Genomic DNA, 25,977 nt, shown 5'->3' on the forward strand with positions numbered 1-25,977 from the left:
CCTGGAGGTAAAGAAGGCTTCTGCTCCAAAAAATCTGTTAAGGCATCAGAGAATCCCTCTAAGAGGCCAATACCAGAGCAAAGTGCAAGCTACACCAGCAACAGACTGCAAATTGAGGGAAATGGGGAAATGTATGATATCAGGAATATCGGTGTCCTTTGGAAGACCAGCTGACACAGATCAGAGCTGGACAGTGTCTGGGGTCTGTACAGAAGAAAAGTTTTCCAACTTAGCCAAGGAGGAATGTCCAGGGGAAACTCAGGCCTTAATACAGAAGAGGCCCAAGTCCTGAAAGATGAATAAAGGGGTGCCAACCAAGAATGCCAAGAGGGGAGGACACACCTGCAACACACTGGCAACAAAGAACAGAACCAAGGGTCACAGGGTCCCACACAGAGGTATTAGGTAGGTGAGGAATCTAGCTCCTAGCTGTGGGACCACAAGGTCATGTCAAAGACTGAAATGAAGATTCTAGTTCTACCCCCATGTACTCCACATACTCTCCATCTCTCCTGCTTGTTTATCCTTGAGTCTGTTTTCCCAACCTCATTTTGAGGAGCTGCCTCCCCATTTTCCTGCTCCTCATTCCTTCTTCCTCTTCTTTCCTCTCCTCTTATGCTTTCTCTTCTCCTCTCTCCACTTTCACTCTTCACTGTTGTACTTTCAAAGATACTGAATTGTGACACGTTATTCTAATAGGGAAAGTAGGAGAGAAGTGGAAGGAACACATTAAGAATATTGAAGTGAGCACAATTTGTGCTACTCCCATACAATTTCAAAAAGTCGTAGACTTACAACAAAGTTATAAGGCTACTTCATGACTTTTTTCCCAGCTCATAGTCCAGGGCATGCACATTACCTTTATTAAGTCCACCAGCCATGGCTCTGAGAATCATACCCTTGAAAGTTTCAACACAGAAGCTCATCCACAGCTCAGAAATTAAGTAGACTTCACACTTGTTAGAGGCCATCTTCCCATGGTTCCAAAGCAAGTCAAATGTTAATGTCAAACAAAGCAATTTTTCTTCCATTATTTCTTCTACTGGTTTTCATGCTTTGAAATCTGATCCTTTAGTTTAATCATGCAATGGACTGAATGTTTATGTCAACCCAAAATTCATATATTAAAACCCGAACCTCCAATATAATACTATTAGGAGATGGGTTCATGGAGAGGCAATTTTGTCATAAAGGTGGAGCTCACAGGAACAAGATTAGGTGCTATCATAAAAGAGACCTGAGAGAGGCCCCTTTTTCTCTCTGGATGTGAGGGCACAGTAAAACGATAGCCACCTATAAACCAGGAAGCAGGCTCACCAGAAAACAAACCTGCCAGTGCTGTGATCCTGGACTTCCAGCCTCCAGAACAGTAAGAAACAATTGTCTGTTGTTTGTTTAAGCCACCCAGTTTGCCATAGCAGCCCAAACGGAAGAAGATAATCACCTGTATGTCCTTCTGTTTGTTTTCTATGTTCATATTTTACAGTAAACTCTTTAACCTTCCTGGGATTTATTTTGATATATGAGGTGGAAGAGGAGACTAATTTTAACTGATTTCCCCAACACTGTGAACTAATCTATTGCTTTCCCATTAGTTTGTAATATTCCATTATCATATTTGTAGTTTCACTGGGATTAGACTAATATCTTGTTAAAGAATGATGTAAAATAATTCCCTTACTCTATGGTCACTGAAGAAAATGAGAATTTTAGAGAAACACCTCCTAGTTTCATTGATCTGTTCGTGTGTGTGTGTGTGTGTGTGTTTTAGTTTCTGTATCATTTATATATGCTCTAATCTTTATATTTCATTCTGCTGGCTTTGTGTTTTGTTTGTTGTCCTTTTTCTAGCTCCTTTAGGTGTAAGGTTAGGTTGTTTATCAGAGATTTTTCTGGATTCTTGATGTAAGCCTATATTGCTATAAACTTCCCTCATATAAACTGCTTTTTTTTGTTTGCTTCCATGTTCTTTCTGATTTCTTTGATTTCTTGATTGACCCATTCATTGGTTAATGGCAGATTATTTACCTTGTATGTATTTATGTGCTATCCAGATTTTTTTCTTGTGGCTGATTTCTAGTTTCATAGCGTTACAGTCAGTAAAGATGCATAGTATGACTTCAATCTTTTTTAATTTGTTGAGGCTTGTTTTGTGTTAATATGTGATCTAGAATGTTCCATATGTACTTAAAAAGAATGTGTATGCTGCTATTTTAGGGTGGAACATTCTGAATATATCTGTTAAATCCATCTGGTCCAGTGTGTTATTCAAAGCCACTGTTTCCTTGTTGATTTTCTGTTTGGATGATCTGCCCATCGATGTAAGTGAAGTGTTAAAGTCCCCTACTATTATTGTATTACTATCAATTAGTTCCTTTATGTTTGTTATTAACCATGATATGTATTTGGGCGATTTCATGTTGGGTACATATATATTTAGAATTGTTATATCTTCTTGTTGGATTGTCTCCTTTATTATTATATAGTGTCCATCTTTGTCTCTTTTTACAGACTTTGTTTTAAAGTCCAAATTGTCCGACATAAGTATTGGTATTCCAGCTTTCTTTTGACATCCATTTGCATGACAAATGTTCCTCCACCCCCTCACTTCAATCTGCTGGTGTCTTTAGGTCTTTAATGAGTCTTTTGCAGGCAGCATATAGATGGGTCTTGTTTTTTTATCCATTCTGACACCTTATGTATTTTGATTGGAGCATTTAGTCCATTTACATTCAAAGTAATTATTGATTTTTTTTTGTTTTGTGGGTGTTTTTATAGTTTTTCTTTGATCCTTTTTTCTATTTCTCTTTCATGGATTGCTGGCTTTCTTGATATACTTGGCTTCCTTATTCTTTATTTTTTGCTCATCTGTTACTGTTTTTTAATTTGTGGTTACCATGCAGTTTATATATAACATCTTCTGCATACAGCAGTCTATTTTCAGCTGATATTCACTTAAGTTTGAAGTCATATTTTACTCCTCTTCCCTTAACATTTCAAATAGTTGTATCATATTTTACATCCTTTTATTACACTCCTATCTTTATAACATCATTATTTACAATAGCCAAATTATGGAAGCAACCCAAATGTCCATCAACTGATAAACAGATAAAGAATATGTAATGTGTATATATATATATATGTATGTGTATATACACACACACACACACACACACACACACACACACACACCAGGGAATATTATTTAGTCATAAAAAAAGAATAAAATCTCACCATTTGCAATGGCATGGATGAACTACAGAGTATAATGCTAAGTGAAATAAGTCAGAGAAAGACAAATCCCATATGAATTCACTTATCTGTTGAATTTAAGAAACAAAACAAAGGAAGAGAGAGAAATCAAGAAAGATATTCTTAACTCTAGAGAACAAAGTGATGGTTACCAGAGGGTGGGTGGATGGGAAGATGGGTGAAATAGGTGATAGGAATTAAGGTGTTCACTTGTCATGATAAACACTGGGTGTTGTAGAGAATTGTTGAATAGCCATATTGTACACTTGAAACTAGTATAACACTGTGTGTTAACCAAACTGGAATTAAAATAAAATTAAATAATCAAAAAAAAGAAAAGAAAATGAGAACTTCAGAAGTGATCTGCTTCTGTGACCACCATCACATAATTAATATTATTTATAGCTGTGCTTAGCAAAATCCATAAACGCTGGGATTTCCCATGAGAAGTTTGGTTGTTCTCAGATCTATCAGAAGCTCTGGGTTGCCACAAGTGGAATACAGCACAAATCTGAATACTCTCATTAGTTTCTGGGTTTTATGTCCTATGAAGAATTCAAAGCCAGGTGGCTAAGATGATACAAAGCAACTATGGAGAGAATCTTCCCCATTCTGCAGCAATTGTGTTCTTTGCAGGAGACATACAACTGATACCCTCTGCTTAGGTATTGTTTGCATTGTTCTATGCCTCTGCAATCTGCTTAAAAGAGACAAATCAAATTCTATGTCAGGAGAAGTTGTGCTCAGCCACAACATGCTACTGATTTCATTTAGATGGACAACAGTCATCTGTCAAGTTCCTCCTTCTAAGCCAAGATCCCCTGGCTATCTGGAAGCAGAAAAATACAGCAAGATGTCTAAAGACCTGGAATATAAAACCATCCTCCTTTTCCAGTTTCTTTAATAGTCTGAGCAATTAGGTTATTAAATACAACAAAGTGAATATCAAAAAGAAAAGGCAACTTCAGAATACACAGAGATTAAATGTACTTGCCCATATATGTTTTGTTTTTAATAGAAACATCACTGTAGTCTAGCAAAAAGACCTGTTAAAAAAAAATAGGTTTTGACTCCTTGATAAATTCCCCTGGGTAGATGAAACATAAGCACAAAGTGATAGTACCAACTGTGCTAAGAGAATCCGGAGTCATTATGGTTTAAAAAAGAAATTCACATTCCGTCTAAAAAAATTTCAAACTAGCTATAACTGAGAGACAAAACAGTCCCCAGAGAAAATTCCTATCAAGATCTGCAAATCATTTTGTCAATTATGACTTTCACTCTTCAAAATTCCTCAAGTTTCTCCGCCTCCTTCTGTAGTCAGAATTAATTAAACAGTCCCTCTCTTCCTTCCACACTTCAAATGCAGTATAATTTATAGCTATATTTATGCCACAAATGTGTGTGTGTGTGTGTTTTAGCATGTGTGAGAGACAGAGACAGAAATAGAGTTTGACGGATTCATTAATTAAGTCTGAGCATTAACTCAGGTTTGTACTGTGAACTATTGCTTCATGATTTGAACATAACCCCCAATGGTGTGATAAGAACACAATCTCAGTTTGTGCACACAGAATATCACCCATAAAAATGAAAATCCAGAGACAGAGGAGAAACCCTCTAAACTCCAAATTCACAGAACAGTTTGTGATTATTTGTATCCCAGAAAAATGGGAGTCTTTACTTTCTAGGAGCCTCACTCCTAGATTCCTTTAAGTAAAAATTTCCCTTGGAGCCTTTAAAACACACTTACATTTCCAAAACTTCAACTGACAAATAATTTTTCACATAAACAGCTGTTGCACAAGGTAGAGCAAACTTTCACATATGTTTACCTTCAAACCATATCATTTAGACTTAAATGTGCTAAAATTCTGAAACATCATTTTCTCAGAAAGATAGTTGATCTAGGAGGGAGGTTTGGAGGCAGAGTCGACTAAACACTTATGGGAGGGGTGGATAGAGGGAGTGGAAAAGGTGGCTTCATATGCCTTATGAACAGCAAAGCTTTTCTCCCTTACTCGCTGAGCTTTATGTTGACAGTCAATGGTCTGACTATGCACAACATATTGGCCAAGGGCCAGAACCAGCACAGCAATAACCCACAACTCTGGCCCACGGAGCCATGGGTCGGTTAGACTATAGATCACCATGGCCAGTGGAAGCAAGCACAATGAACCAGTATAATCTGTCTTAGGCAAATGGGTTAGCCTCCGGGAATGTTACAGAAGTAGTAATAACAGAAGGCAATGCCTTAATCCAGTGGGGTTGTATGGACTAGTTATACCCCTTCAAAACTTGTATTTGAAGTCTAACTCCCAATGTGATGGTTTTAGGAAGTGGGTCCATGAGGAAGTGATGAAGCCATGACAGTGAAGCCCTTTATAAGGAGATGAAGAGACCAGAGCTATGTCTTTCTGCCATGTGAGCAGGAAGACAGCCATCCTTGAACCAGGAAGTTGGTTCTCACCAGATACCATATCTGCCAGTGCCTTGATGTTAGACTTCTAGCCTCCCGAACTATGAGAAATATATTTCTATTGTTCATAAGCCACCCAGTCTACAGTAATTTGTTACAACAGCCCAAACTGAAAGATGGAATAGTTCTTCCATGATGGAATTGTGGACCCTAGTGATCCAGGAGAGAATGGAGTAACCTCATTAGTTCATTACATAATTCATTAAATTATGCCAAGGTAGCAAATTATCCTTGGATTTGGCCTAGAAATTGGGGTGAGGAAAGTATGAGTTGGGGCAGTGAATCACAAATTCACTCCATGAGCAAAAGGCTAATTGTGAACAAATAATAATGCTGAAACATGGCATGTGAGGCTCTCAGAACACAGCATAAAAGACATAATGGCAAATGTGTCCACCTCACAGTCAAGGAAAACAGCAGCTGCTATCATAATTTAATATTTGGGGAAGACATAGAAAACTGAACAACTAGAAAGCAATGAAAAAGCAATGTACCTAGTGCTGTAGGTGCCCAGAGGAAGATCCTATATCCATATATGCAGCCTTCAGAAACCCTATATGTAATTAGCTAGAATTCATTTTTCTTTCTTTTTTTTTTCTTTTAGAATTAGTTTTTCAAATATAGCATCTGTTTTTAAAATTTAGTCCAAAGGGCTAGTATCCAAAATCTATAAAGAGCTCACCAAACTCCACACCCAAAAAACAAATAACCCAGTGAAGAAATGGGCAGAAAACATGAATAGACACTTCTCTAAAGAAGACATCCGGATGGCCAACAGGCACATGAAAAGATGTTCAACGTCGCTCCTCATCAGGGAAATACAAATCAAAACCACACTCAGATATCACCTCATGCCAGTCAGAGTGACCAAAATGAACAAATCAGGAGACTATAGATGCTGGAGAGGATGTGGAGAAACGGGAACCCTCTTGCACTGTTGGTGGGAATGCAAATTGGTGCAGCCACTCTGGAAAACAGTGTGGAGGTTCCTCAAAAAATTAAAAATAGACCTACCCTATGACCCAGCAATAGCACTGCTAGGAATTTACCCAAGGGATACAGGAGTACTGATGCATGGGGGCACTTGTACCCCAATGTTTATGGCAGCACTCTCAACAATAGCCAAATTATGGAAAGAGCCTAAATGATAAATGATAAAGAGACTTTTCCATCAACTGATGAATGGATAAAGAAATTGTGGTTTATATACACAGTGGAGTACTACGTGGCAATGAGAAAGAATGAAATATGGCCCTTTGTAGCAAAGTGGATGGAACTGGAGAGTGTGATGCTAAGTGAAATAAGCCATACAGAGAAAGACAGATACCATATGGTTTCACTCTTATGTGGATCCTGAGAAACTTAACAGAAACCCATGGGGGAGGGGAAGGAAAAAAGAGGTTAGAGTGGGAGAGAGCCAAAGCATAAGAGACTCTTAAAAACTGAAAACAAACTGAGGGTTGATGGGGGGTGGGAGGGAGGGGAGGGTGGGTGATGGGTATTGAGGAAGGCACCTTTTGGGATGAGCACTGGGTGTTGTATGGAAACCAATTTGACAATAAATTCATATATTGAAAAAAATAATAATAAAATAAAAAATAAAATAAAATAAAATTCAGTCCATCGTTCATCAAGTGCACGGTTAGCATGATCCTTGGTTTCGAGCCCTTCCCAAGAGGCGGAATACATGGTGGGCATCCTGGTGGGTTGCACAGTAAAGACCCAGAGTCCCACTCATTTTTCTCAGACCCCAGGAGACAGGATTCATAAACTCAAAGATCAGGGGCATTAAAGAAGCAACCTACAGACTCAGGGTATAGGATGTGATCTTTTAAGTCACTATTCAGTTTCACAACCAGAAATCCCATGAAGAGAGAATGAACCATGGAAAACAAACAATTTTACAGTGATTGAGATGATACAAGTTCTTGGATAAGAAAACATTCAGCTTTTCCAACAAACAAGCTGCAGTCAGATCAAGCATTGAGACAAAAAATATGAAAAAAGATATGGCAGCACATCCAAAGAATATGTTGGGTCTTTAAAAACTAAGCGTTTCAGGGAGTGGAGAAAGGCGGGCTCAAATAATTACCTACACCCACCAGGTCATTAAAGCAGCATTAGCAGCAACGATGGGAGCTCCTTGAGAGCAGGCCCTGTGGGTCTTTCATTTTTACATACCAAGGAGCACCTAAAAACCGCTTTTCATATTGAAATTGCAAAATGAATGTCTGTTGAATGGAACAATATTGGTAAATTTGGTACTGTTCCTATTCAAACTGGGAAGAAGTAAAACAGAGCAAACTAATTTTCTATCCCTCACTACAGGTCGCAAAACTTGTAAAGCACTACATGAAAGGCCAGGAAACATTAGGTTTTTGAAAGAACAATCTAGACTAGTGAACATTTACTATTCTGGAACTGTTAGTTCCATGATGGCAGGCTTTTACTAGGCTTGTGGTAGCCATTTTGACTTAGAGCAAGCCGGCCAGCGGAAGTTCTTGCAAAGAACAAGCTTCACATAAGAAACAGTAGGTGTCCTGAGGGGTTAAATCAACCTTGTATAAAATAAATTCAAATTTTACATGATATTACTATGTCTTCCCCTTGGTGAGAATTTCTTAGCTGGCTCAAAGCTTGTATCTATACTTTTTTTTTTTAATCTGAATAAGCAATGATAGTAGTTTTATACCCTGGACATGCAGTCTTGTCGTTTACCAGCAAAGGAGATCCCTATTTGTGGCACTCACTATTAGTTCTCTAGTAGGGGTTTGTCCCATCCTCCTTGATAAGATAACCCCAATGTTGTTCAAGCAACCACGTGCCCAAGTCTCATGGAATGAGCAACGATCCACCTGAAATCCATCAGGGAAATCCCATTGCTCTCAGCCAGTGACTGGTCTACAGGTGGGCATGTGCCTCCTTCTGACCTAACAGACATAAAGGGAGTATTTTATTCATGATACACAGAAAAATGCAAGGACAAAGATCTCTCATCTTCTGTCTTCCATTCCTGTTTTTGTGTGGAGATATGGTACCTAGCACTGTGGCAGCCACATTGCAACTATGAAGTAACAAGCCTGTGAAGGAATGCAAATACACGGAGGCTGGCAATGTGGACACATGAAACGGACCTGGGTCCTTGATGATATCACTGAGTCACTGGGCCTATTTCCAGATGGGCTATCTCCATACTTTTTAGTAAGCGAGTAATAAAAGCCCTCATCACTGACAGCCATGAAAATAGGGCTGCCTGCTAAATGCCCGCTCAAAGCATCCTAACCGACTTGCTATCTTAAATAATTCTTAGATGCTTAGGCAAGGATATTTTTTTCTAATTTAGCCTGTTCTGCTTTTCCTCCATTGTCTCTAATCCAACCATCCTTTCTTCTTTTCAGGAAATTCCCTATTAGCCTAGATCACACGACCCATCATTCAACCACATACTTACTAATATTCTCAACTCCCTTGCACACATGTCCTTCTGCTGCACGTGTCCAAGAAAACCCCATCCTGGATCAACCAATCATCCACATTTCCCATCCATATATGGGCTCATGAATATTACCAGAGAAAGTAATCCGGAATCAGCAGATTAGTGTCACCATCCTCGGTCATGTTCTTAAGAATAACCTACAATGCCTCTTTGCATACCTCATTACTCCCTCACCAACAACTATTTTAGGCCTTCACCCTCCCTGTACATGGACACCTTGCCTTCTGCCTAACAGGACTCCCTTGATTTCTCAGCACCACTCACAGAGCTACATGCATTCAATCTCATCATTTTCTTTATTTCTTGAAGTCATTAGGTTGCTCATCAAGCACCCCAACTATCCACCTTTCTGGCACTTGTTAAGATCACAGTATCTCATCCCTTTGTACTGCGAGATGGCTTAACTAGTTCTTACCAGGGGTGAGGGGAAATGACACATGTTGCTCTGGGGCCAGAGCATTTAACCGACAATGGAAAACCCTCCAGACCTTGCTTCCCCTCTGGCACAGACAGAAACTAGAAGTATTTGGCACCATCAGGGTAACTATGATGAGAGATTAAAGTAGAACATGTAGCAGGAATAAGAATTAAGCCTTTTTAAAGAACCACTAAGATTTTGGGGTTTTTTGTTATTGCAGCATAATCTAGCCTATGTCGCTGATACATTTTTCCTCCCATATCACAAAATACGTGGTCTCTCCTGCCATCTTACATATATCCTTCCACTACATCCATCATCCTCTTTCTATACGTATCTTCAACCTTTCCTTCATTCCATTCAGGAAAAAAAAAAAAAAAAGGTAAAATTACTTTTATACATTAAATCTTTTAAAAATGTCCTTTATCAGGTCTATATACTTCCTTTGGCTTCCATCTTTTATTTCTTTCGCTTATATACAGCAAAAATATATAGTCAATACTGTGCTCGCTTGTAACCTCCTGTTCACTCCTCATTCCAATACAATCTGATTGCCACCTGACACCATTCTATGGAAAGCATTCTTTCCAAAATTAGAGGTACAATTCAGTAGCTAAATCAAATGGATCTTGTACTGGACATGCTGATAAATTTACCTGCTGAACGAGCCTCTCCTTTGGACTTAAAGTAGCAGCCCACACCCCTTCAGGATGTATCTGCTGTGCCACGGCCCACAGGCTTTATCAAGTAGACCTACGTGTTCTCTCTATCACCAGACTCCCCCAGGCAACTCCCCAGCCCAGACACCAGGGATTAACCAAGAGAAGGCATGTGATCTAAAGACAGCCAACCCGTAAGATAGGCCAGAAATTTGCGATATGTGTGTACAGACTCAAAAAGAAGAGCTTGGCTAGGTTCTCTCTCCCATGAATATGAACTAAGATCAAAGGACATGTGGCAGTTAGTGAGGAGGCCACTGTGGCCATATTCAAGAAACCACAGAGAAAGGAGTTGGCTGGGTACAGATAACTAAGCAGCTGCTTAGAGATGGCCCCTGGGAAAGGGGTGGAGAGAACAGCTTTGGTTCCTGGTGGCTTTCCAAATCCCAGCAGCTAGTCCTTTTGTTGTCCAGTTGTGTTTGGGGTTTGTTCTTGAATTTACCTGAAACCCCATAAAGTATCCTTAAAGCAAACCCCAATTACTGTAGCATGGGTGGATTTCTTTCTAGCAAAAGACCCTTTTAAAACCTTATTTTAGACTGCCTCCTTATAAGATTTTGCAGTCCTGACCACTCTCTCTTTTTTGAAAGTTTCTCCCTCCTTGCTCCCCTGCTTCATGCTTCTTCTCAGTCTAAGGTCTCCTCTTCCTCTACCATGTCTTTATTTATTTTTCTTTTTTTAATATGAAATTTATTGTCAAATTGGTTTCCATACAGCACCCAGTGCTCATCCCAACAGGTGCCCTCCTCAATGCCCATCACCCACTTTCCCCTCCCACCCACCCCCATCAAGCCTCAGTTTATTCTCAGTCTTTAAGAGTCTCTTATGGTTTGGCTCCCTCCCTCTCTAACTTTTTTTTTCTTCCCCTCCCCCATGGTCTTCTGTTCAGTTTCTCGGGATCCACATTAAGAGCAAAAACACATGGCATCTGTCTTTCTCTGTCTCACTTATTTTACTTAGCATAACACTCTCCAGTTCCACCCACATTGCTACAAAAGGCCATATTTCATTTTTCCTCATTGCCAAGTAGTATTCCATTCTATATATAAACCATATCTTCATTATCCATTCGTCAGTTGATGAACATTAGGCTCTTTCCATAATTTAGCTATTGTTGAAAGTGCTGCCATAAACATTGGGGTACAAGTGCCCCTATGCATCAGCACTCCTGTTTCCCTTGGGTAAATTCCTAGCAGTGCTATTGCTGGGTCATAGGGTAGATCTATTTTTAATTTTTTGAGGAACCTCCACACTGTTTTCCAGAGTGGCTGCACCAATTTGCATTCCCACCAACAGTGCAAGAGCCTGAATGTGAGACAGGAAACCATCAAAACCCTAGAGGAGAAAGCAGGAAAAAACCTCTCTGACCTCAGCCGCAGCAATTCCTTACTTGACACATCTCCAAAGGCAAGGGAATTAAAAGCAAAAAATGAACTATTGGGACCTCATGAAGATAAAAACCTTCCGCACTGCAAAGGAAACAAACAACACAACTAAAAGGCAACTGATGGAATGGGAAAAGGTATTTGCAAATGACATATCGGACAAAGGGCTACTATCCAAAACCTATAAAGAAGTCACCAAACTCTACCACGTCTTTAAAATGTTAAGGATGCCTGGGGTTCCCTGCTGCCTTCCCCCACCACCCTCCCCAGGAGCCCCGACCCATTTCCATATCTTCACACTCCACCCAAGCTGGGAACTCTCAGGACTTTTTTATTTCTGTCCGACTAATAAGACTTTTTGGAAAATCACATCTGCATTTATTAAAATAATCACTCAGTGGTTAGTCATAAGACCTTACATTTTTCATTTCAAAGGGTAATTTGTAACATTATAGCGAATGTTCATGATCATGTTGTCAACACTGTAGCACATAAATGTGTAATGACAACTCTTCAACAGCCATCTGATAAAGATACTTTAGTAGGAAAATTTAGAGCAAACACAAAATAAATAAAATAAATAAAATAAAATAAATAAAACAAAACTTGGACAAATCTTCTGTTTAAATGTGTTCAAATGGTTTTCACTATATGCACAAAACTTGTAATTTCAATTTTTACAAAGAAAAAGACTGTAAACCAAGGAAATTATTAGGAATGAAGTTAGCAATGATTTAGGGCAAAATATTACTCCATACATGTAAGATCAATATGATAATAAGGGTGTCAAAAATGGACGGTTATCATAAAATTTTAAAGAAATTTAAGGCCATTACATCCTACCATGTCTTTTCATACATAAAGAAATGGAGAATCAGAGAACCCATGATTTGCCCAAAAGGACAACGTTACCTCACGGCAGAGCTGACAGTCATTAAGACCACCTGATTCCTTACCTAGCACCCTTGCCACTACAACATGATTTATGAGCTGCTCTCAAGCTTATTAAGAGCAAAATGGCAAGAAAATCCTTCAGTATTGAAAAAGTCCTAGTCAGGAGAGCATATACCCTCTCAACAGAATTGCCCTCTCTTACGACACTTTCTTTAGAGTCTTGCATATGGGAGGCGAGAAGCAGATGTTCTGAGAGCAGGGTGGGTGAGAAAGGCAAGCTAACACCTTCTCTTTGATGCGCTTGGAAGAACTCAAACAGCTCTCTCTAGAGTGGTTAAGACAGCTGCTGAGATGTAGCAAAGCTTTGATCCAAGAGCTTCAGTTCCCAGAGTCATGAAATCACCCAGGAAGGGAAATCGGGTGAGTTTAAATCAAATGTGGTAATCCAACTCTGGGTGTGAAATATATTAAAATTAGAAAAAGTGATGACAGATAAAAGGTTAGTGAAAAACGTGCCAAATTATTTCATTAGAAAATTGCTCCAAAGCACCATATTTAAACATAGTGAGGCTATTTTCTTCAATGTTCCCAACGTTCAACTGGTCTTTTAAAGGTAGATATGTGAACATGTATGTGTGTATATATGAGTGCATATATATCTCTGTATATATTTATGTGTGTGTGTTTACATTTATGTTTTCACTGATCGAGAAAGAGAGAGAGAAGGAAAACTACTTCTGGAGCCTGAACAGAAAACCTCATCTGAATTGGGAAAAATTTAAATCCTGTGGCTCAAACACCAAGCATCTGCTGCTTAGTGATAGCATTTCCAAACTGTAAGTTTAGCTGTTTAAAGAGTAAAATGAATCTTTTTAAAAGCACATGAAATGTTTTAAAGTTACGAAACACTATATGGATATATATATATACAGTTATAATTATATAGTTATATATTTATATACATATAACATATAAAACATGTATACATACATATAATTTATATACATAATATATATAACTATATATATTTCTTATCACTTTGTTTCTTATATGTATGACTATAATTATATATAACTGTATATACTATACGTATATACTATAGTATATAACGGTACTATAACTATATATATTCACATACCGTATAGCTTATAGTTGTATACTATATATAACTATATATATTCACTATATACTATATAACTATATATACATAACTGTATATTATAGAATTATATACAATATAAAACTGTAACTATATATATTCACACACTATATAGTATAGAATTATATACTATATAAAACTATACTCATACTATATATTATAGAATTATATGCTATGTAAAACTATAACTATATATATTCACATACCATATAGCATATGGTTACAGACTATATATAACTATAACTATATATATTCACATACTATAAGTACAGAATTATATACACATATAACTATATATATTCAGACTACATAATATAGAATTATATACTATATATAACCATGACTATATATATTCACATACTATAAGTATAGAATTATATACCATATATAACTATATATTCAGGCACTATAAGTATAGAATTATACAGTATATAACTATATATATTCACATACTATATAATATAGAATAATATACAATATATAACTGTAACTATATATAGCATATATGTATACTATATATAACTATAACACACACACACAAACATACAAAATGGCAAGAAAACAACATCTGTGGGTTCTAAGTGAAGTTTTCATGTATTATGCCAAGAGAAAACATATTCTGATTTCTCAGTGGAGGACAAAACGGCAGAAAGTAAGTGAGACAGTGAACTGCAGATCTGAATCAATACCTACTCTGAATCCCCAAATCCAGAAACATTTAGACTGCCTGCTCTGTGCAGACAGCATACGTCAGATCATTTATAACCTGAGACACCCACATCCAGGATAAAGTCAACCTCTCTCTTTAAAAACTGTGCCACAGTCAAAGCAGAGCATATACTTTATTTTACCAGCTAATTTTTAACCCTTCAGGCATGGATGAAAATGCTCTTTTATGGCAGTGGTCTGAGTCAGCCTATAAACCTCAGAATCCCTTAAATGTTCTTTGTCATCCTTCCAACTCAGCCCTCGGTTCCGAGTCAAAACTCCCCCTCGAGTCACCTCCTCTCAACTCCAAGGGGAGAACCCTCATTTCCAACCTTCCTTGAAACCACAAATCCCTTGAACCCTCTCCCTGGCCTGGTCCTGCTCAGTTCGGGGCGTATTAAATAATGCCTTCCCAGCTCTTGCCTTTACCAGCCCTTCTTTTCCATCCTCCATTTGTCCAAAATGGAGGGAACTTGAGGGACCCTTAATCCTTGTCCTATATCCTCACGCTGTCAGTGGTTCTATCATTTCTTATAACATCTAGTTATCTACTCCTCAGCCCCTTCTCTCAGGGCCACCTGCTGAGACAAACATTCCAAATTCAGCAGATCCATCCCAACAGCAGCTGCCAAGCCCATCCTCACTCTGAACCGACCAGGACCGATAGAAAAGCCAATACACAGCATAATCACTCTTAGTTAACCAGATGAAAGTGTTCTCAATCTGCACACATTTCAGGAAGTTTGCTGTAACAGGGAAAATTTCAAAGGCCAACAGAAATCAATCTCTCTCCTTGGAGACCGTCACTAACACCCCAAGTTCACCACTGTCCTTAGCCTCGGGAAAGCAAGAAATTCATTCATCTGTTGTATTTTTAATGTCTTTACCTCTTGTCAATGTGCTGCTCTGTTTATAAGCTGCAAAATGTTTGGGATCAAATGTCTGCTTCTCAAACCTGCTACTTTTGGCAGGATTTTCAGTAATACCTAAGGGTACTGTTTTGGACAATTCCAGGAATTCTCCATGTAAGCTTACAAAGGGTCATTTTCTTAAAATGCTCTGGATTGTACTCTCTCATCTGGTACATTTTCACTAAGACAGACAGATTCGCCTCTCTCTGGGTTTAAAGCAGCCAGGAAACAAAAGTATGTTGTGTCTCTTCACTCTGAGACGCCTACTAAATCACCCTCTAGCATTCTCTATTTAGCAATGTATTGTGTTTGCTGTCTGTCCACCAGATAGAAGGTGAGCTCCAAGAAGGGCAGGGATTTGTCTTTGCTCTCTGATGAATCCCAATGACCTATAACAGTGCCTGGCACAAAGCATACGTTCAATTTATGTGTTGAATTTATTAAGTAATTAATCTCCTACTGTACATGTTTACCCTAAATGCTTTATACTTGGCAGGTTGAAATGAGATGTACATTTTTAATGGAGAAACATCTTGTGGGCTTTGAGAAAAGAGGAAAAGGAGATCATGAACATTCCATCCTACACTAATGGTGTGAATAATTCCATGAGGGGCAAGCAACGTAACATTTCTTTGGGTTCCAAAATGAATCAAAGCTGACTCAATGTCCCCGGAGAACAAACATTTTGAGAAATCCAAAAAAGTCACCTTCTTGGATTACCTCCCCTTCCATTCTTTTAAACAAGAAATCTAGAGCTATGGTGTCCAGAAAAAAAAAAAAAAAAAAGAATGCTAGTCTATTTTGGTCACTGACGCTCTCGACCTGCGGTACAAGATATGGCACCACCATACTTCTCCTTCCAACCTCAGGCGCAGAGATCTTCACTGAAGCTCTCAAGACTAAAACATCTAGTGTCTGGTCTACATGGGCATCCACATGGCCACCTCCATGAGAAATCCTGTATCCACAAATGTATTGCTTTTCAGTGAAATCAGAACCCTACTACTAACTGAAACTATAAACCCCAACTCACTTCCCAGTGCTCAAGTATCCAGCCAATATCCCAGAATTCCTTCCATTTTCCCCTTGAGTCCTTTCCTTTCACATCACACAAATAAACAAAAAATTATTTGTATCTGTTTGGCCATAATAGTGTCTGATGGCTTGCGCTTATATATGGATAAACCCCAGGGCATAGACATACAGAAACATCTGGGTTGTCTTTCTCTGGGGACAAATAAAAAATACAGGCATTAGGACGGTCATAATGGTGACTGAGTGGGAGGAATTCAGCTAGCATTGGGTTCAGCAGACTGTGACATAAACCTCAAGATAACAATGGCCTTCAAAAGACTGATTTTTATTTTATCCCCCTTAAAGGAAATTTTGTGATAGCCCCCCGATCTGGTACAGAGGCTTCTATATGAACATTCCACCAGCTGTCTCAATGCCATCCCATGACCTAAGGCAACTGTTCGCGCATTGACCATACAGAAGTAGGTAAAGGGGGTGTGCCACGTGTTGTTTTTTTGTTTTTTTTTTAAATTTTTATTAGTTTTTGAGAGAGACAGATAGAGATAGGCAGAGGAGCATAGAGAGAGGGAGACACAGAATCCAAAGCAGGCTTCAGGCTCCAGGCTCCGAGTTGTCAGCACAGAGCCCTACACGGGGCTTGAACTCACGAACTGTTAGATCATGACCTGAGCCGAAGTCAGCCACTTAACCGTCTGAGCCACCCAGGCGCCCTGCCACGTGTCTTTTAAGATTCCGTCAGGCGGCCATAATCTGCCATTACATCTCATTGGCCAGTACATAGTCACACTGTCAGGCTACTCATGATGGAAGCTAGAAAATGTAGTCTTTATCTCACATGACTAGGTTGTATATTGAGGAAGGCAATTAACAGTGTATTATGTCACAGAGAGTGAACACTCATTCTACTCTTTCATGATGGGTTGGCAGAAGTGAAAAACAAAGCTCAGAGTTTTCTCAGTAGGTCCTCAAGCTGGGTAATTTAAATATTGAAATACTGTACAGTGAAATATTGAAAAGTTGAAATATTAATAAATAATTCTTCGACTTTGCCAACCTTCAGACCCACCTTGACGCTCAGTTGCCATCTGTCCCTCCCTTTGGATCAAGATTAGGAAAAGAGACAAAGTCATTTGTCAGCAGGATCTTCTTTTTGTAAGTTCTTTTGTCATCTGACTTGGTGTCCAACAGGTGAATAGATCTTCACAAGATATATAAAAATTAAAGAATGGGATATTAGACAAGCTAAACTTAAACCAATCCCGATCAATTCTATGCAGGGTGGGCATGAGGCACCAAAGTCACAGAGTACATGACATTATCCTGTCTCCACCTCCACTCCCACCAAATTATAAGCATAAAGAACTTCCATTTTTTGTCGCATACCCCCCAGAATCTTCAATACAGCCAACACTCAATGGATCTTTGCTGCACTGAGTTGAAAATGGATAATAATGTAAACATACACAAGAACTTACATGAAAAGAAGATGATGAAGAGTTTAAAACACTTTTAAATCGATGGTAGGGGAGAAAAGAAAACTACATTTAAAGTCAGCATGCCCGGGTTCTACAACTGTCTTCATAGTTATTGCTAACTTGACCTGTTTCTCCCATGTGGACAATGCAGAATGTACCTTTGCCCCTGCACTCCTCCTCTGGGTTACAGTGTCAAATTAATATTTATTTCAAAATCCTGAACAAAATATTACTTGTATGTATTCTTCCTCCTACACCTACACAGCAAGCACACCAGAACAAGGACTCTTTGCAACTCAAGGGATAATGAAAAACAAAAGGTGGGGACGGAAGCGTGTACTGTGATGAAGAGCCTGACTCTAAGGCATTGGAGGACCTGCCAGTAAATCTCCCTGCAGCCATATAGACAACAGCCAGAGGCAGCAACCATGAATCACTCAGGTAAAGGCCTTCCATGGCAGCATCTAGGTAGGCTCCCTCTGCGTTGGCTCAGGACCTCTGACCTGGTTGTTTTTCGGCAAGTGTCATGATCATAATAAAGACGATAGGCAGAGATGTTCTCAGACAGCCTTGGAAGGCCCGTGAGTCATCCGGACAAACACTCTGACTTGAAAGGATGTTCTACCCACTGTTTAAACAATGGCCACACACATCCTACTTGAATAATCCATCAAATATGTTTTTGGAATGTCAGAATGTGGTTGGAATTAAAATTAAAATCCTACCACCAAGCCAGGCAAAAAGCTAGCCAATACTCTATCAGAATATTAAACTGCACTGCTGAGCTTTGAGAATCTATAGCAGGGTTTCTTATCAAGTCAGGGGATCTAGGGAAGGCTCTTCAGAAGAAGGGGCATTTGGTCTGAATCTAAAGAATTAAAACTCTCAACTAAAGAGGGAGAGATTTCCAGACAGGCAAAACAGCATGTGCTAAGGCCCTGTGGTAGCAAATAAGAGAGCTTACTTAAGGAACTGGAAAAGGGAAGGGGGAAAAAAAAAAAAAGAGTGTGAATGGACCAGGAAGAGCAAAGAGAAGAGAAGTGTAAGACAGGGTTGAGGCATTAGAGTATCAGTAAGGGTCTTTAGTTGTGAGAGCCACTAGAGTGCACTCTGCCTCATGCATAAAAAAAAAAAAAGAGGAAGACTGTTTGGAAAATAAACTAAAGAAATCACAAAGCTGAAGGATGTTCATAGGATTTGGTGCCACTCAGGTGACTGGTGATCTTATAAGCGTAGTTTATAAGCGTAGATCACAGTGAAATGGCTCGAAGGATAATCAGGACGTAGGGTGAAGGAAGCAGTGAGCACAGGGTGTCTTTTGGGAATTTTGGCTGTAAATGGGGAGGTCACTGAGAGTGACTTGGTCCAGGATAGAGATGCAGAATCCAGGAGGCTTTTTTATTTTGTTTTGCTTTTAAGATTGAGGAGTCTGGGCATATTTCAGTGCTAATGAAAGAGAGAGGATGACTACACAAGAGAGAATGAGTCATGTTGAGCACAGGCTTTTGAGAAGCAAAAGAAGGGGTAGCCTAAGTGGGAGAATTATCCTTACCAGGGTGGAGTGGCTCCACTAGCACCTGCCAAGAAGAGAGGAAGGCCCCTTGCAGCGGTAGTGGAAAGACTCGGTTCCCAGCTGATGGCTTCCGTTTTGTCTCTGCAGTAGGTCATTTTCTGAGACAGGGGAAGGTAAGAGATGAATAAAAAGGATTAGGGAATTTGAAGAGAGTAGAGGGGGTTTTTAGAAAGTCATCGTAAGGACTGGGAGACTGAGGAGAAACACACACAGCAAAGATACCAGGCAGGGTGGAGCATCCACTGAGGGGCCAGCTTTAAATTCCCAACTATTGGATGTGATATTGTGTCCCGAGAAGGTCCTTTCGGTCAGAAGCCATCTCTGCATTCTGTGTAATCACATAGTGAGTGTTGGACAAATGTTCATGGTTTGTGTACTTTGTGACCTCAGTGCTAAGGACAGCTGTGCCTCCCTTAACTTGCTACTTTGTGTCTTAGGATCACAGTAGGTTCTGTAACATTTAAATCAATTGTTAGAAATGGGGACTAAGTTTGTAGCCCACCTACGGCAAGGTGCACACGTGCTTCAGCACCTGTGGCATATATTTGGGTAAGACATTACCCCTGACTTCATCTTCTCAATTTATTCGTGTTTTTCTCTTTTCCCCAACTTTCTCCTTTATGATCATATATTACCAGATAAGTAGGTTCTAGCCATCTTAAGTCCTGTTTGTGGAATGAAGGTACAAATAATCAATAAGTCAATAATAGAACAAAAAGTGTCACATGGAAGTTAATTTAAAAATAGCAACTGGGTGGCTCAGTCAGTTAAGTGTCTAACTTCAGCTCAGGTCATGATCTCCTGGTTCAAGGGTTCGAGTCCCACGTCAGGCTCTGTACTGACAGCTCAGAGCCTGGAGCCTGCTTCAGATTCTGTGTCTCCCTCTCTCCCTGCCCCTCCCCTGCTCATGCTCTTTCTCCCTCTCTCTCACAAAAATAAATAAACGTTAATAATTTTTTAACAAAAATAAAAATATAATGATCATCACAGATACAGATATAGAAATAAAAATGTACACACATAGATACAGCAATGTTTGCTGATGATTCCTATGGAAACAAGGAACGTAAAACCTAGTGGAGAGTCTACTGTGGGAGATAAAAAGTAAGAATCTAACCATTTTGTGGAAAAGAAAAACATAGTTACCTCTTAACTGATTTCACGTGTTCTCTAAAACTAAAATATTTTACTAATTTTCTTTAAGCTAACAGCAAGAAAAATTATCATTTACAATAAATGGTTTATTTGAAGTAGAAAGGATTTTCATTTCTTACAAATCGTTTATTGCTAATATTATAAAAGTTAATGAAAATATTTAAAAGAGTAGTCTCAAAACAACTACTTTGGCTTTAAGAAAAGAATAGTCTCAAAACAACTACACTGGCTTTAGGAACACACTAATAATGGGGCACCTGGGTGGCTCAGTCAGTTAAGCATCCGACTTTGGCTCAGATCATGGTCTCGTGGTTTGTGAGCTCGAGCCCCACATTTGGCTCTGTGTTGACAGCTCAGAGCCTGGAGCCTGCTTCAGATTCTGTGTCTCCCTCTCTCTCTCTGCCCCACCCCCCCAGCACTATCTCTCTCTTTCTCTCTCTAAAAATAAACTGAAGAAAAAAAAAAAAAAAGATCACACTAATAATGAGACAGAGCATGCCTTCCTTTGTAGTCAAAAGAAAGAACCACAGAACTAACGTCCCAAGTTCACGTGAAGGAGAATCAGACTGCCTAGGAGCCTGGATGCTCTCGGAAGTATGCAGGCAGGGAAAGAAAACCCCCTTCCCTAGCCCGTTTCACACTCTCACTACCCTTGACACTAAAAGACAAAGCCCAGTTAGGCCTTCTCTACCTACAGCCCAGGTCTCTGAATGCTCAGCTGCTTTTCAGGAACCTCAAATCCACTTCCAGATGCCAAAGCGTTCCCCTTAATGAAGCCCTTTCCAGTCCCTCAGGAATCATCCATTAGTCTTTGTTCCTTCTGGGCTTGCCACTAATTAAAAGACAAACAACAAACAAAAACTGCCATCAGACATACTGAAGTCCTCTACTCCACAGTTCTGCTTCAATAATCAGTGACTTTTGCAAGTTCCTTAGACAGTCTGAGCCTCAGTCTCCTTAGCTGTAAAGTGGGAGTAATAATTAGAGAAGATTCGTTTACACCTGCCCAGTGATAAAACGCCTGGGTTCTGATGGTCTTGGGCTCTGTCTTCTGCTTCAGGACCCAAATCATACCAGAAGTCCTGACTCAGTCACAGGTACCCATAAATCCTGTGACACAACCCATACAGTATAGCGGTACCCATTAATGTAGTCCCTGTATATCAACAGTCAAGTGTTTCTGATACCCATTCTCTTGCTATTCCTTCCAAGAATTTGATTTCCTCATCTTCAGCTCATAGCAGATGGCTTTCACGGAAAAAGGGAAAAAGAAGAAACATTTCTGGGAGATAGGACTAAATGTTTCTGGTCAATTTTTGTACTATCTACAATAAAAGCATGGAGAGTGAGATCTTTTGAGGGCACACTACAAAATTAATTTTTAAGGATTTGATCAGCGATTACCCTGAGAATAAGAACATATTATGAATAATGAGGATAGTGACAAACTCCGGGCTGTTTCATTTTTATGATAACATGTATTACAATTGGTTCTGATTGACAAACCCCTTGAAGCATATAAGCTCAATCAATTTACAGACAGATATTTTTTTCCAGGCTTTGTTTTTGAACATGAGTACTTTTTGCACTTGAATGATACACCAGCAAAGAAACAGATGCTAACCCATTTTACTTACATTAATTCAGAAAGGCTAAACTTCTCCTTAAATTTGTTAGAATTTTTTGTCTTAAGTTGGTAAACAAGAAAGTATCTTAGTAGTTTTGAGTTTGAAGAATGCCACACAAATCTAATTATTTACATTATCCTTCATAACTTGGAAGATCACATCTTAGTGTTATCTCGAGACAACTTAGGTAAGAAGTACGTGTGCCTTGCCATATAGGCTTCCCCCTTCCACTGGCTTTAAGCAAAGAGTTTGAAACCCTAGGAGATGGTAGGGCCACAAGACAAGAGAAGTCTGGGCCCCCAAATTACCAATGGACAAGTGTTAAGTGGCCAAAATTCTGCAGCTTATTTGTTTCCGCAGCTGTTACTCTAACCAATACGAGAGCTAAATTCCTTTTTTTAATTGTTTTTCATGTTTTGTTTATTTTTGGGAGGGAAACAGAGTGTGAAGAAGGGAGGGGTAGAGACAGAGGGAGACACAGAATCCGAAGCAGGCTCCTGGCTCCGAGCCATCAGCATAGAGCCCGACGTGGGGCTCAGATCCACAAACCATGAGGTCATGACCTGAGCCGAAGTCAGACACTCAACCGACTGAGCCATCCAGGCGCTCCGAGAGCTACATTCCGAATGCACATACTTGCATGATTACAAATCTTTCTCTAACAGAGCTAAGATTGAGAACAAAATACAAGGGGTGCCACTCAGGGCAAGATGTGGAGACAGTCCTGAATAAGCATCATATATATGATGCTGATTAGCTGCTGACTCCAACAATGGGATTCTTATACACAAGTGGCTCTCCATTTTTTCCCCACACTTCTGAAAACTAAGATAAATTTCCAGGCATAATGGGGGCTCTCAAGAAAAGTGACCAACAGGTAATAATGATTCCTCTTATGAGGAAGAGGAGAAATGCAGCCTGCCTCCACAACAGTCCCACTAGAATCCTTCCCTAGGCCGACTATAATACGTCCCCGCAGTCTTTTCTAACATCCAAAAATGCTCCCAGGAGATAGAGATCCCAGTAGTAATCAGAGAAATCTTACTTTTTTAATTTTGTTAATGTTTTATTTATTTTGAGAGAGAGAGAGAGAGAGAGAGAGAGAATGAGCGGGGAGGGGCAGAGAGAGAGGGAGACACAGAATCCGAAGCAGGCTCCAGGCTCTGAGCTGTCAGCAGAGAGCCTGACGCAGGGCTTGAACTCATGAACTGTGAGATGAGATCATGACCTAAGCCGAAGTTGGTCACTTAACCGACTGAGCCACCCAGGCGCCTCGTGATCAGAGCGATCATGCTTCAAAACCCAGTAGGCAGCTTTATTTTGGTGAATATCAGCATAAAGGTATCATAAAGGGGTAATTTTAGGGGGCATGCCTCCATTTGGCAATCAAAACATTCCTCCCTTTCTATATTTGCTTTGTATCTTTTCACTTTTTATTTCAAACTACTTATTTTAAGCCAGGACTATGAGAACCCTCTGACCATTTTCCTCTCATTAGAAAATTTCTTCAGCATCTGGTCTTACTAATTTGCTAGCCGTCTCTCCAGCCTCTGAACTTCAAAGAATCATATAAAAATACTTACCAACTCCTGGAGGTGATCTTTTAAGAGGGGGAAGCTAATTGGACTGAGCCCTTTTGTTCCTAAACTTATATTTTAGACATATTTGACCAAATGGTCTTCAAACAAATAAAAAGTTGTCTCGTCACATTCATCATCATCATCAACAACAACAACAACAACAACAACTTAGGCAGAACAGAATTCTTGTTCATTTGAAAAAAGATCAGACCCATGAAAGAATCCAGGAAGAGACACAGGTATAAGCTTAGCTGTTAATTATCCCCTGGGTTGGTTGTGTTTTTTCTTTCGTTTTTCCCTGTGCAAGGATTTAAGACACAGTGTTAGATATTTAGGGGCATATCACTCAGTTTACTAGAAATTCCTGAATTCTCTTTAATTAGAAGCCAGCAGGACATCACAAAGGCCATAACAACTTATATATGAAGAAAACAACTCTATTCTCATTATTTCCTGGGAAAGGGAAGGGTGGCATCGATAACAGAAGCCAACACTCCTAACTGTATCACTGGCTTCCTTTCACTGCCATGGGTAATACAACACCAGCTTTCTTTTCTCTTTCCCTCTGTTGAATGTAAATGCAGGTTAATAAGCATATGGAGTGTATACTTTATGAAAGGCCATAGAAATTCAAAAATGAGAAAGTCCTGTTCTCAGCTTTCATGGGGCTTCTGCTCCAGGGTTATAGATGCAATAAAACAGATTAGATGTGGGATGATGAAAAAGTTCTGGAGATAAGTAGTGGTGCTGTTGCACAAGAGTATAAATATACTTTGCGCCACTGAACTCTGCACTTAAAAATAGTAAAGATGGTTAATTCTATGTGATGTATATTTTAGCACACATAGAAAAAGACAAGGAATAGAAACTCTCTCCTCCCCTTCTTCTGTCAGAGGTAGAATGAATCAAAATAAATCAAATGGCACCAGGACCATTCCTTGGACAAGGAAGAAGCATGAAAAGCCAGTGTGTGGGTTTCTCCCATAGGGATGCTATCAGGCCCAGGCAGGCGGTAAAGATTCAAATCTTGGGGGGACTCATTGTGGGTCATGTATCATTCTGGAGGGGAAAGTCAGAGTCATGCCAGCAGGGAAATGTTCCTCCCTGGAGATATACATGACTACATTATTATCACTGAGGAAAGTTAATTAATGGTTATGAAAACCATGCTCCCTCTATAGGTGACCCAGTAAAGGCATCAACTGGGCTCTTGCTCTCCCAGAGGTGTAAGGCCCAGTCATACAGGTACCCTGTGCTCAGAAGGGTCCCTGTGTTTGGTTTAGTGCTCTTCGTCACCATCTGGAAAATCCTGGTAGTTTTTTCAACAAGAGCTCCCACATTATCACTCTATACTAGGCTCAGCAAATGAGGTAGGTCACCAGTCCTACAGAGCAGGAAGGACACAGCCTCTTCCTCCTGAGCCTGTGTGAAGGGCAGCGAATAAGGGTAATGCTCAAAAGGATGCAGTCTGGGGCACCTGGGTGGCTCAGTCAGTTAAGCGTCAGCTTTGGCTTAGGTTATAACCTCTCGATTCATGGGGTTAAGCCCAGCATTGGTCAGCATGGAGCTGTCAGCATGGGGCCTGCTTGGGATTCTCTCTCTCTCTCTCTCTCTCTCTCTCTCTTTCTCTCTCTCTGCCTCTCCCCCACTCATGCTCTCTCTCAAAATAAATAAAATTAAAAAGAATTAAAATAAGGATGCAGTCTAAGACATTTCTCAAATTGCAGGAAGCCAAAAGGAATTCAGGGAGAGACATCTCCCATAGAAAGGAGTTGTCCTCTTAGACCAAGGAACCCAGAGAAAGGGCTGCATGATAGAGCACGTATGAGCACAATGTGGTGCAATATGAAACTGGTCAGGGGTAGAGGCAGGATACATAGGTCATAACTTGAAATGCCTTCCCTTGAGGAGGACAAGACAGCATTTGAGTTAACTAGAACTTTGACCTTTACAGTCTTTCTTAGAATACTCAACCCCTCAAAAAAAAAAAAAAAAAAAAAAAAAGGCTTATATATTGATATTAGAATGCATCACCTAAGTCTGATGGAGATGGTGGGGCAATGGCTAGAATAGGCAAGTTGCTTTGGCTGCTTTCTTTCTGAGCTCC

General features: G+C 39.6%; 1 protein-coding gene across 2 annotated transcripts in view; it reads right to left on the reverse strand.

The window, feature by feature from the left end:
• The window catches only part of DTWD2 (DTW domain containing 2), a 379,651-nt gene that overhangs the window by 195,607 nt on the left and 158,067 nt on the right, over positions 1 to 25,977 (reverse strand). Inside the window, exons 9-10 of one of the 2 annotated variants that reach the window (XR_006200967.1) lie at positions 19,487 to 19,605; positions 17,526 to 17,657 (exon numbers count right to left, since the gene is read on the reverse strand). The gene's annotated coding sequence lies outside the window, so the exon portion shown is untranslated. The remainder of the gene's footprint in view (positions 1 to 17,525; positions 17,658 to 19,486; positions 19,606 to 25,977) is intronic. The other variant, XR_006200970.1, reaches the window with a different exon arrangement.

This window comes from Panthera leo, chromosome A1, assembly GCF_018350215.1.
Source record: "Panthera leo isolate Ple1 chromosome A1, P.leo_Ple1_pat1.1, whole genome shotgun sequence".
Taxonomy (NCBI): Eukaryota; Metazoa; Chordata; class Mammalia; order Carnivora; family Felidae; genus Panthera; species Panthera leo.